The 13,659-nt window shown below is 40.8% G+C and overlaps 1 pseudogene; it reads left to right on the forward strand.

Moving 5' to 3' along the window:
• Positions 1-8,012: 8,012 nt before the first annotated feature.
• Positions 8,013-8,130, forward strand: LOC122070305 (annotated as a pseudogene).
• The last annotated feature ends 5,529 nt before the right edge of the window (positions 8,131-13,659 follow it).

The following is a 13,659-nucleotide window of genomic DNA, read 5'->3' on the forward strand; positions in this document are numbered from 1 at the left end:
GTAGGAACTCCAGTAGGGAGAGTAGCACATAACATCAAAGAGAATCAAAATGAAGTAGGCTAACTGAACCACTTTGCATATCTAACTAGCCAATTCTGATTATATTTCTTCAAGATCAACCTCATAGATGTACTTCACGCATTTTCTTTACTTTTTGGATTGGCACAGAATTAAGGTCCATCAAATTTATTATATTTTGGGTGTATTTTTACTTTTTGTCCAAATATAGGATTTAATGTGGTACTAAATTTGAAAGAATCAAAATAGTATCCAGTTGACAAGGATACATACTCAAAGATGGTGCAGATGCAAATAATGAAGACTAGGAGTGAAATAAAACAGCAACCGTAGAGAAAAAACAAAACAATAACCGTGACAGGCAAAACAGTGATTTCCATTCCAAAATTAGGGTTCACAAATTGAGTAATAAAACGCAAACAATTTCTGATTTCAATAGTTAACTTGAATCAACAAACGGAAGCAAAACAGTAACTATTTGAACACAAAATAGTAACTTTATCCAGATCTTGAGAAGGGAAGGGCAGAATTGGTATTTTGCAAATATCTCAAGTTCAAGCCATCAGAAATGACCCAAATTTGAATCGATCTCCAATTAGGGTTCTTCACTGCCTTGTCAAATTTTGAGTTTGATCGGATGACTGAATTGCTTAATCCAATAAAACATGTGACATCCAACCTTTTTCTAGAAAATTTGAAGAAATTCAAGGAGCTTCGAAGAAAACTTGAAAACTTGAAGAACAATACTTGCTTCTTGTTGGATGAAGAAGATGATGAAAGAATAAATAAGAAAAGAAGAAAGATTGAGATGGGATAGATGTGGGTGGGATGGTGGGTGACTATCTCAGCCTGGGCCTCTCACCTACAACTATCTCAACTGTTGAAGAATTCTTTCTCAGAGTTATGGGAGCAAAAAGATGCAATTTCATTCATAAATTTGTGTTCAATACTGTAGCCCCTTACAAACTTACATAGAAGACTCAAAATAGACTCAAACACTAAAAAGGAAAAGCCTAACCCAATCCTTAAGTAATTGGAAAACCTAAACTGACTAGGAAACTGAAATAACAAAGAAAATAGACAAAAAACATAACTCTAACTAAACTAATGAATTAAATCTCGTTCTCCTACTTTCTATCCATAGTTTAGGCCCATTAAAGTGTCTTATTCAAAGAAAACCCATGGGATCTGTTGATATTGTCGCTAATCCTGATAAGGGATTAGCGTTGGGTTCTCTGGGCCGATAGAGGCAATCTTGTCCTATCAGCCCCTCTTTTGGTATTTAGGGTTAAGTATCTGTGTTTGGGGGCTATTCATGTAATTGTCTATTATATTTTTGATTATATATTACAGAGAGAGCCTGCGATCAATCCATCTTGGACAGATCGCAGGTTGCTCTATTTCTCCTTTCTTTCTCTTCTCTTTCTCTTTCTTTTCTTCTTCTTCTCTTTTTCTGGTTTACTGGTTTGGTTACAGGAATCTGGGATTGTAACATGGTATCAGAGCTTCTGTTATCAAATCGATTTTTTAGGTCAACATTTTCTACTGATTTCCGCCTTGCCTATTCCTCTCTGGTGTGCAGCCACCCTTTGCTGCATCTACTGTGATTGTTTGGCCTGGTTATGATGATATAAAGGAAATCAGGCCTTTCTACCACTACTACATGAATTAATTTTGCTTTTTGAAGTTGCTGAAGCCCCCTTTTGTGATTCTTTATGGCCGCTGCCCTATGTTTGCACTTCTACACTGCTGATCTTTGAAGTCGTTGCTGCCTATTGCCCTATCTACCTCTCTATTATTTTTTGAAGTTGTTTTTAGTGCTCCCATCAAGGTCGACTCGACCCCAACAGCTGTCCCTATCACCTAAATATTTTTTTTTGTCATTCTATAATGTTCGATTGCTACTTGGCTGCTGGTCTTCAGATCTGATTGGTGCATGCATCATATTTTGTTGTCTCTGCGACTACTTGCTGGTCATATTCTTTGGTTCTCATGGCTGAGATCAAAGAGACTACCCCTACTACTACCCCTACTATTGCCTCTTCTATCTCGGACAACATTAATGTCCACATTACTTCTGTCAAGCTCAAGGGAAGCTCCAACTACCTACTTTGGGCTCAATCGGTGAAGGTGTAACTGATGGCTAAGTGAAAACTCAAGTATACCACTTCTGATCCTCCTTTATCTTCAGCCACTGGTTATGATGACTGGCTAAAGGAGAATGCCCTTATTTTAATCTGGTTATGGAACAGCGTGGAACCAGATGTGGCTGCCAATGTTATGTTCCATTCTACTGCAAAGGGAGTATGGGATGATTTGCAGGAAACACACTCTCAGGAAAAGAACATGACAAGAATTTATGATATTTATGGGAAGTTGTTTCAGTTTCGTCAGTCTGATAAATCTCTTTCGGAGTATTACAGTACATTCAGGGGAATGGTGGAAGAACTCAATGTTTTCCAGCCCTTGACCACTGATATTGATAAGCTGAAGGCTCAACGTAATGAGTTTTTTGTCTCCAAGTTCTTGGCTGGTCAGAATAATGATCTGAAGGCAGTAAAGGGTCACTTACTTGCAGGTGACACGGTTCCTACTCTAAATGATGCTTATTCCCAATTGCAGAGAATCACCTCCTCACCCAAATCTGATTCGTCTTCTAAAGACAACTCTGCTTTTGTTGCTAACCGTGGACGTGGTCGTAGTCGTGGGGGAGGACGTGGGTCTGCTAGTCGTGGTTCTAGTGGACAGCCCTCTGATCGTGTTGTTAGGAAGTGCACGTACTGTGGGAAGCCAACCATACTATTGAGACTTGCTGGGCAAAGCATGGCAAGCCAGAATGGGCAACCCATTTGACCAATCATGCAGTGTCGGATGATGGTACTGACACAGTGTCTTCAATTGCTACTAAGCCTACACCTTCTTCAAGAGATTCCTCTACCAGTCTGCGCAATGACATTAATCAGTTGCTTCGGCGCTTGCACACCCTTGAGGCATCCTCTAATACATCCAATGGTGCGTCTACATCCGCTGCTACCCTAGCTCACACAGGTACCTCAGCCCTTTTTACTACTACATCTACCCCCTGGATCATTGATTCAGGTGCTTCTACCCATATGACCGGTAAGTCATCACTTTTTAAGGACTTTTCTACTAGTTCCAGTTCTAATTCTGTGATCCTTACTAATAGTGCTTCAACATTGGTTTTAAGTCATGGTTCTATTTCACCTACCCCATCCATAAACTTATCTTCTGTCTTACAAGTTCCTCAATTTCCATTAAGTCTTCTCTCTGTGAGTCAATTAACCAGTTCGTTAAATTGCTCAATAACATTCTTTCCTTCTTACTGTGTTTTTCAGGATCTTCACACGAGGAAGACGATTGGTGGAGGGCGTGAAAAGAATGGATTATATTACCTCAACAACGACTGTCCTACCTCTTCTGTTGCTACTACGCCTGTTGGGGACGTTACTCCCTTCCAATGTCATTGTCGTTTAGGTCATTTGTCGCTTTCTAAGTTACAGCTTTTATTTCCTAGTTTTAAGTCTGCTCCTAGGTTAGAGTGTGAGGCTTGTGAGTTGGGGAAACATCACCGTGTGTCATTCCCATCTTGCTCTGTGTCTCGTAGTCAGTCTTTATTTTCTTTAGTCCATTCTGATGTATGGGGTCCTTGCAAAGTCAGTAATAGATTTGGGTTTCGGTATTTTGTGACATTTGTGGATGATGATTCTCGGCTTACATGGCTTTACATGTTAAAGGACAGATCTGAATTTTTACATGTATTCCAAAAATTCCACAATGAAATAAAGACTCAGTTTGGCATTCCTATTAAAATCTTTCGTTTTGATAATGTTTTAGAATATGCTCAAACTGATATCTCTGATTTTTATGATACTCATGGGATGATCCACCAGACCAGTTGCGCCTATACTCCATAGCAAAATGGAGTAGCAGAGCACAAGAATCGGCACCTCCTTGAGGTTTCCCGAGCCACTATGTTGCATATGCATGTTCCTAAGCATTTCTGGTGTGATGGTGTTTTAACCGCATGTCATTTGATTAACCGCATGCCATCTTCGGTTTTGTCCAACAAATCTCCCTTCTCTGTTGTTACTATCCCAGATTCCTGGAACCAAACCAATAAACCAGAAAAAGAGAAGAAGAAAAGAGATAGAAAGAGAGAGAGAAGAGAGAAAGGAGAAACCACAAATAGCCTCAAAGAAGGAGAGCAACCTGCGATCTGTCCAGAATGGGCTGATCGCAGGTCTTCTCTATGTATATATAATATATCAAATATAGGAAAAGGAAGGTTACAAAAATACCCCCCAACATAACCATAACCCTAAAGAAGTAAAGCAGATCCGATAGGACAAGTATGCCCCTATCGGACCTGTCCAGATGGTGTGCTGTTCTAAAACAGCGACAAACTCAACATTTGTTATGTTCCCAAATCTACCGAGTTTTCCTGTTCCTCCTTAAGTTTTCGGGTGTGTGTTTTGTCCATAACTTGCATAGGCAACTTGATAAGTTGTCTCCCAGATCTACTAAATGTATCTTTTTGGGTTATTCTCATACTCAGAAAGGGTATAAGTGTTATGACCCTAACACACACGGAAACTTTGTTATTACCGATATGACCTTCTTTGAAGGTACACCCTCTACCCGCCTCCAGTGTCTCCCTCTAGTACAAAGTGGTCTTCTCCATCACCTCCTCCCATACCCTCCCTTATTCCCTTCCCTGATGCTCCTAGTGTCAGTGACTCCCCTCCTCTACAGGTTTATTAGCTCAGGAAGAAGATAGGATAGCCAAGTGGCGAGGTAATTACTCCCGATGCTTTACTCCTTCCACTGCCGCCTTCCTCTGGTGAAGCTCCTCTTCCTCCTCTGCCTGATGACTTACCAATTGCGCACAGGAAAGGTACACGTTCTTGCACTCAAAAATCTATGGTTGTGCACCCTATTGATAACTTTGTGTCTTTATCTCATGTTCCTTCTCTAATCCATGGTCTTGCCCTGTCTCTTTCCACTAACCCTATTCCCCATACCCATAATGAGGCCCTCCATATCCCTGGATGGAAGGCTGCCATGGATATAGAAATGGATGCTCTCTTGAGTCATGGTACCAGGAGTTTGGTAGATTTATCTCCTTATAAGGATCTGGTGAAGTGTCGCTGGGTGTACATGTCACACCCTACCTAGAATAGGCTAAGGCATGTGGCACTGGTCATCTCACCGTATCAAGTCAGCCTGTTTCTCCAAGATCTAGACTAGGGCAGATCATAACACCACCACTACACTACGGAAGATCAGAGATTTTTTTTTTTTTTTTTAAATGCAAAGTCCAGCAAACAAAATATCTTACATAAGCTCCAGTGCCAACTAAGTGATAAGATATATTTACAATTATGCAGATGAGAGTTACATACCATACAAAAAGAGAATATTCACATTTTACAGTATCTCAGTATTAGACTATATACATCAGAACAGGAATATATACACAAAAAGATATAGGAATAGTCCATCCTACTCCTCAGAAGTACTGGCCTCCATAGGCGCAGTCGTCACATTCACAGGCGGGTCCGTGACCGAGTTCATCTTCTGGAATATGGGCCATGTGATCCATGGACATTGTCTCATAATCAATGCCAGGAGTAGGCAGAATACCAGATTCGTCATCTATAGGATTAAAGGAAAGGGGGTGAGCACTGGTAATGCTCAGTGAGGGGTGGGGGAGAACAAGCACACACATCCATATGCAATGCATGCTCCACACATAGAGAATGACACTCATGAGTCCATTTAATTAACTATACAAAATTCATAATCCATTACTAGGTCCCATCACCTACGGGTATAAATGCTACCAACGTAGGTGGCATACCCTACCCTATACGTTAGGCCTCAGGTATACAAGCTACGCTGCATGCAGGAGCCAGCCAGTGCCGGTACAGGTCTCAGGCCACACCGGCTAACCCCTAAAAGGTAACCCCGTATCAGAAATATATTCACAGGCATACAGTACGTCGTATCCTACCTCACATCCTTAACTGATACCCCACAACTCATCACAAGTGCACTGCTGATCAGGCAGCCACATAATTCGGGATTAGTCCGTACCTAACCCCCTACGGACAAGGGGTGTAGCACATGGGGTTGTGATACCTAACCCAACATTCTAAATGATGCACAACCAATCATTTCAATCACACATACAAACATGGGCACCTGCATATGACCCATCTCACCTGCCCTACCTTTCTCATTTCCATTCCGTCCCATTCTATCACAATAGTACCATCAAAGAATAAATGCAGGTAAATGTAAATGCACATACACAAGCAATTTAATGCATAAACAGGATTAAACAAACACACCAAAAGAATGGGGGTTGAGAAGGGCACCCACTCACCTTGGTATTCAATGTTGGCAAGTTCACTTCTTGGATTCAAGAAAATTGCCACACTGTCACTTATGTTCCCTATTCAACAGATATTTAAATCATTAGGTACATCACAAATTCCTACATTTTATCCACTTGCTTTAAGTATAGCATTCCCATACCCAACCTATAAAGGTCTTTGTCTGTTCCTTCCTATATACATATTGATTCCTTGATTTCTTACACCTTTTCTATAGTAGAATTAGATATAAAGAATCACTAATAGATCCTCATTGGATGAAGGGGTTTCATCCATACTTACAGTCCTCGAGGTCATATGAAATTCCAAACATTGGACCCTACAGTCATGGGTTATGTTTCTCATTAATTCTTATATAAATAAATTCAAACTTATGTCCAAAGGTTTAGTAACCTGTTACACAGCCCATCTGGCTTCAGGAACCCAAATCGGTGGGTTACCTGGGTCAAAACCGGTACCATGTTTGCTGTAGTGCCCGAATTGCATCCATTTTTCATTTTGAATTTCCAATACTTATCTTAGGTCAGTAAGGAAAAAGGTTAAATGCCAAGTTGACCCAATTTTGGGTTTCAATTTATTACACCCACAACTAATATAGTCTAATTCTGTAGGCATAGTGTAGGAATTTAAAGAGAACTGCAAATTTAGAGTATTTCTCATGCCTTGGCCATCAATTTGAGATGAACATTTATAAGTACTAACCTAACCTAATTAATTCAGCCCCTATTGCATAATTTCAGCTTAAATAAAATTATGTTCCTAGGGTTTTGGCAGAATTTCCACTAAATCAACCCTATTCCAGCCCTTATTGCATAATCCCTACTGAAAAAGAAGTAGTCCTATGTTCTAGGGTTTAGCAAGGATAGGGTTTTTTTACCGGTTGGGTCCCCAATAGCCCATAGAAATTAGGACTTTCTTTACTGGGCAGCTATTCTACTTACAGGGATTCCCTGGCAGTTAACAATTGGGTAAAACCCTAACCCTAGCTGCCCAATCTACATGAAATTACCTAATTAACCTAATTAACCTTACTGCAGTAGTAAGTTCACTTACCTAGGTGCAGAGTTGATCTAAGAGCAGCCTGAGGTGAGTGAGTTCCCTCCTCACTTCTCTTTCTTCCTCTTCTTCATTCTCTTTCCTTCTTCTTCTTCTCCTTTCTTTCTTTTTCTCCTTACTGTTACAGCAGTCACGTTTGATGCAATCTCAGCCCATTATCCCTTATATATAAGGCAGCCCCAAGGGTCTGTTTGGTTGGCCCTCTTCAAGTATTGCTAAGGTCTATTTGGTTGCCCTCTTAAATCCTTATAACTAAGGTTTGTTTGGCTGCCTTCTTAAGTTGGTTGCCCTCTTTTATTTCCATATAAATTACATACATACTATATATATATATATATAATACCTAATAGTCTATAAATTCATTTCCTCTAAAGTGTGCATTTCATGCCTCATTTAAGTCTCTTCCTATAGGGGTAAAATGGGAATTTTGCACAACAGAGGTGGGCTCCACAGTATAAAAACCCAAAAATTACATTCTGCTAGGCAAAACTGGCTGGCCAATTTTGGACCTACCAATGTGGGTGCGATCATACCAGCACTAATGCACCAAATCCCATAAAACTCCGTAGTTAAGCGCGCTTGGGTGAGAGTAGTATTAGGATGGGTGACCCCCTGGGAAGTCCTCATGTCGCATTTTTTTTTTCCTACTATTCTTAGTTTTGTACTTAAACTTACCTCTTTGTCCACCCCTCCTTATGAGTTCCCCAATGATATTGGCAAGCTGAACAGGAGCAGGTGGGGTCACTTCTGCTTTCTTGGCACTCCACAACTGCCAACCAGCATTGGCTTCCTCTGCTCTTTCTTCTTGCCTGTCCACAAGTAGGGGTATAAATATCAGATTAGGGTGTTACAATTTCCCCCCTCCTTACAAAAATTTCGTCCTCAAAATTTGTGAGGCATACCTTGTAATCCAAACAATTCTGGATATTTCTCTTTAACCTCATCTTCCCTTTCCCAAGAGGCTTCTTGCTCTGGGTGGTTTCTCCATTTCACCTTCACATAAGAGATAGTACGATTCCAGAGCTGATGTTCTTTTCTATCAAAGATTCCTTTAGGCTATTCTTCATAACTCAAATCATTATTAAGGTCCAATGTTTCAATAGTCGGCAGTACATGCGAAGAGTCTGGAATATACTTCTTCAGCATTGATACATGAAAAATATTGTGAAACCTTTCCAACTCTGGGGGCAATGCTAATCTGTAAGTTGTCTGGCCAATCCGATCCAGAATCTCGAATGGTCCCACATACTGGGGACTCAATTTTCCTCCTTTTCCAAATCTTCTTATACCCTTTACTAGTGAGATTTTTAGAAATACTTTATCGCCCACATCAAATTCTAGAGGTTTTCTTCTACTATCTGCATAGCTCTTTTGTCTGGATTGAGCTGCCTTGATTCTTTCTCTGATTATATCAACCTTCTCAAAGGTAGTCTATATCAGTTCTGGCCCCAACATTCTTCTTTCTCCAACTTCATCCCAATATAATGGAGTTCTGCATTTCTTTCCATACAAAGCTTCAAATGGCACCATACCAATTGTTGTTTGGTAACTATTATTATATGCAAATTCAACCAAAGGCACATGCTCATCCCAACTATAACTCATACCTATAGCACAGGCTCTCAACATATCTTCCAAAATTTGGATAGTCCTTTCTGATTGTCCATCAGTTTGTGGATGAAATGCTGTGCTAAACTTCAGCTTGGTCCCCATTGCCTTTTGCACACATTCCCAAAATTTAGAAGTAAACCGGGAACCACGATCAAAAACAATAATGACAGGTACACCATGATATCTCACAATATTATCAATATATAACTGTGCCAATTTCTCCATAGAATGAGATCTTCATAGGTATGAAATGTGCTACATTTGTTAATCTATCAACAATCACCCAGATAGTATCATTCCCCTTTCTAGTCCGTGGTAGCCCTGTCACAAAGTCCATAGTAATATGTTCCCACTTCCATTCTGGCACTGGAAGCTGGAAGAGGCTGTAACAGTCCATGGGGTCTTTGTCTCACTGCCTTCACCATTTGACAATTCATGCATTTAGCTACATGTTCTGCCACGTCATTCTTCATATTATACCACCAATATAGTTTCTTCACATCTTTATACATTTTGGTACTTCCAGGATGCAAAGAGTAAGGAGTGCTATGAGCTTCATTCAAGATCAACTCTATCAATTTCTCCTCCCTTGGAACACATAATCTATCTTTAAACCACAAAGTTCTATCCTTTAATGAAAATCTAGGATCTTTCTGTCTCCCAACATTGATAGCATTGATTGTCTTCCTTAACATATCATCTTTGGGTTGAGCTTCCTTAATTCTTTCAAATAAGGTGGGTTCAATCACAAAGGTGGCAAGTGTCACATCTTCAAGTGTCTCCGCCTCTGTAATTACTTCCAAATCAAACTTCCTTACTTCTTCTATCAACATCGATTGGTAGTGAGAGCAGCAAGTGTGGTAGTCTTATGCTTTCGGCTTAATGCATCAACTACTACATTAGCTTTCCCTGGATGGTAATGAATTGTGCAATCATAGTCTTTCAGTAACTCCAACCATCTTCTCTGCCTCATGTTCAATTCCTCTTGAGTGAAGAGATATTTAAGGCTCTTGTGGTCACTGTAAATTTCACATTTTTCTCCATACAGATAGTGACGCCAAATTTTCAGTGCAAAGATAACGACTGCCAATTCCAGATCATGGGTAGGATAATTCTTTTCATAATCCCTCAATTGTCTGGAAGCATATGCAATCACTCTTCCATTTTGCATTAACACACATCCCAAACCTTGTTTGGAAGCATCACTGTATACCACCATATCTGAGGTACCATCTGGAATAGCAAGGACTGGAGCTGTTACCAGTCGATTCTTCAACTCTTGGAAACTATTCTCATATTCTTCTGTCCATTCAAACTTTACTCCTTTTCTAGTCAACCGAGTCATAGGTGCAGAAATCCAAGCAAAATTTTCAATAAATCTTTTATAGTAACCTGCCAAACCCAGAAAACTTCGAATTTCACTGACATTCTTTGGAGACTCCCAATCTAGCACTGCTTTAACCTTTCCAGGATCAACCTCTATGCCTCTTGCAGATACAATATGTCCCAAGAAATTCACTTGTGATAACCAGAATTCACACTTGCTAAATTTAGCATACAACTGCTTCTCCCTTAGCCTTTGCAACACAGACCTCAAGTGATTTGCATGATCTTCTTTACTTTTGGAGTAAATCAGAATATCATCTATGAACACTATGACATACTGATCCAACATATCATGGAATACCCTGTTCATCAATCCCATGAATGCTGCTGGAGCATTAGTCAGTCCAAACGGCATAACCACAAATTCATAGTGGCCATACCTAGTCCTGAAAGATGTCTTCTGTATGTCACTCTCCCTGAACTTCAACTGATGATACCTAGATCTCAGATCAATCTTGGAGAAAGTAATAGCACCCTGCAACTGATCAAACAAGTCATCAATACGGGGTAGTGGATATCGGTTCTTAATAGTCAATTTATTCAATTCCCGATAATCAATACACATCTGCATATTCCCATCTTTTTTCTTTACAAAAAAGACTGGAGCTCCCCAGGGTGATACACTGGGTCTAATAAAACCCTTCTTCAATAAATCCTGCAATTGCTCTTTCAATTCCTTCAATTCAGTAGGAACCATTCTGTATGGTGCTCGAGATATAGGTGTTGCCCCAGGTATTAAATCAATGCAAAACTCTGTCTCCCTATCTGGGGGCACACTACATAGATCTTCAGGAAACACGTCAGGAAATTCTCTTACTACTTCTAACTCTTCTAGTGTTGCAGTCTTCTTGGTAGTATCCCTGACACATGCTAAATAGGCTTCACACCCTTCTTCTAGTAATTTCTGAACTTGTATGGTAGAAATTAGTAATTTCTTGGCGTTGTCTCTCCTATGCCCTTGAAATGTAAAATCATCTCCATCCCGAGGTCTAAATACTATCTTCTTCTCTGCACAGAGTACACAAGCTTGGTATGCTGACAACCAGTCCATTCCCAGTATAACATCAAAATCCTTCATATCTATGCAAATCAAATGGGCTATCATATCTCGACCACACATTTGAATCACACATGGTTCATATACGTCCTCCAAATCCACTATAAACCTAGTGGGTGTACAAATCATCAACTTATGTGCTAACTTTTTCTATTCTATCCCCATTCTCGTAGCAAAATGTGAAGACACAAAAGAATGAGATGCACCAAAATCAAACAATACAAATGCTGGTACTGTGGAAACTACTATTGTACCTGTTACAACTCCAGGGGCAGTCTCAGCTTCCTCAGCTGACAATGCAAACACCTTCCCAGCCACTTGTGGTTTCTTGGTGAATGCAGATGAAGAAGTCACATTGGGCTCTCCTGGCTTCCTCTAGGGACAAGATCTGGCCAAGTGTCCTGGCTGTTGGCACACATAGCACCTCATGGATAGAGGCTGGGTAGGGGTGGTTGCTGGCCGGGACTGGGTAGATGCTTGACCTGAGTCAGTCTTCCTAGGCACAATAGCAGTAGATGTAGCTCCCTTCACAAACTTCCCAAACTGCCTTCCAGTTCCCGTTGCCTTGGCTTTCCTCGCTGCCTGAATTTGATAGCCCTCTCTCTGCTTGTCTTCAATGGATTTGGCAATCTGAACCACTTCAGCATATGTCTGGAGCCTATGTGCAATAAGTACTGCCCCAATACTAGATCTCAGCCCCTTTTCGAACTTCTTAGCTTTTGCCCTGTCAGTCTTCATATGCTCAGGTGCAAAATAGTATAGTGCCTCAAATTGCTGTTGGTACTCCAACACTGAATTGGGACCTTGCACCAATGCCATGAACTCAGATTCCTTCCTATCTCGCACACTTATGGGAAAGTAATTCCCATAGAAGACTTCTACAAACTGGTCCCAAGTGGGGTGTGGATATGTGGCTGACAATATGGGTCTGGTAGCCTTCCACCATGCATGAGCTTCATTCTGCAACTGGTATGTAGCACACAAAATCTTCTGTTCATCATTATAGCCCAGAACTGAGAAAGTTTTCTCTACTCCTTCTATCCATTTGGCAGGAGCCAATGGATCATATGTCACCCCACTGAAATATGGAGGCCGATACTTCTGAAACTCTTCCATCAACTTGCTGGTATCAGTCCATACTTGTTCTACTGGAGGGGTTCCTGGAGTTTGTTGCCCTGTAAGTGTTCTCCTAGCTCGTGGTGCTTGGGATGTTTGTCCACTAATAGCCTGACCAGTGGCTGGAACTCCAAAAGCAAACAAAGGGTTAGGAGCAGGAGCTGTAGGGGCTGGTGGGGGTGGTGCCATAGATACATGGTTTGCTGGTGATTTCCTGGCACGTATGGCAGTGACCAATTCTTCAACCATTGCCCTTTGCTGCTGCATATTTTGCTGTATGGTTCGCTGCAACCCTTCTTGTATCCCTTGCATCATATTTGTTATAATGGCTGCCACATCCTGTGTTGTGATCATTGGTGGTGCAGGTGGCGACACAAGTGCTACTGTTGCAGGGGTGGATGCATGTACGGGTAGGGTCACCCCAACTACATTCTCCCTTCCTGCCTCATCCCCTATTGGCACATGAGGGGTAGCTCTGGCAGCCCGACCTCTCTTCCTTGGCCGTAGCTCATACTGAGGTTGAGCACGTCTTGGTGGCATTTTTGGGAATTCCTGTAAGATAAATAATTGACTAATTCCCAAAGGCTCATACAACACGCGTCACATAAAATTAGTGTCTTGGTTCCGACCACGAGTGCACATACATTCAGAGTTTACATACAATATTTCATTTTCTTTCTCTATTGGACATCTTTAATTACCACAACAATGTTTCTCTAAATTTGATGTTTTTAGTTCGAAGCTTTTAATTTATTAAGTCCTATGACACTGGATAGCCTAAGGTCTTGTGGGTTATGAAACTTTTTCCCAAGTCTTTAGCTTTGATACCACTTTGTCACACCCTACCTCCAATAGGCTAAGGCATGCGGCACTGGTCATCTCACCGTATCCAGTCAGTCTGTTTCTCCAAGATCTAGACTAGGGCAGATCATAACACCACCACTACACTATGGAAGATCAGAATTATTTTTTTTTTTTTTTTTTTTTTTTTTTTTT

Source organism: Macadamia integrifolia, unplaced genomic scaffold (genome assembly GCF_013358625.1).
Source record: "Macadamia integrifolia cultivar HAES 741 unplaced genomic scaffold, SCU_Mint_v3 scaffold876, whole genome shotgun sequence".
Lineage (NCBI taxonomy): Eukaryota > Viridiplantae > Streptophyta > Magnoliopsida > Proteales > Proteaceae > Macadamia > Macadamia integrifolia.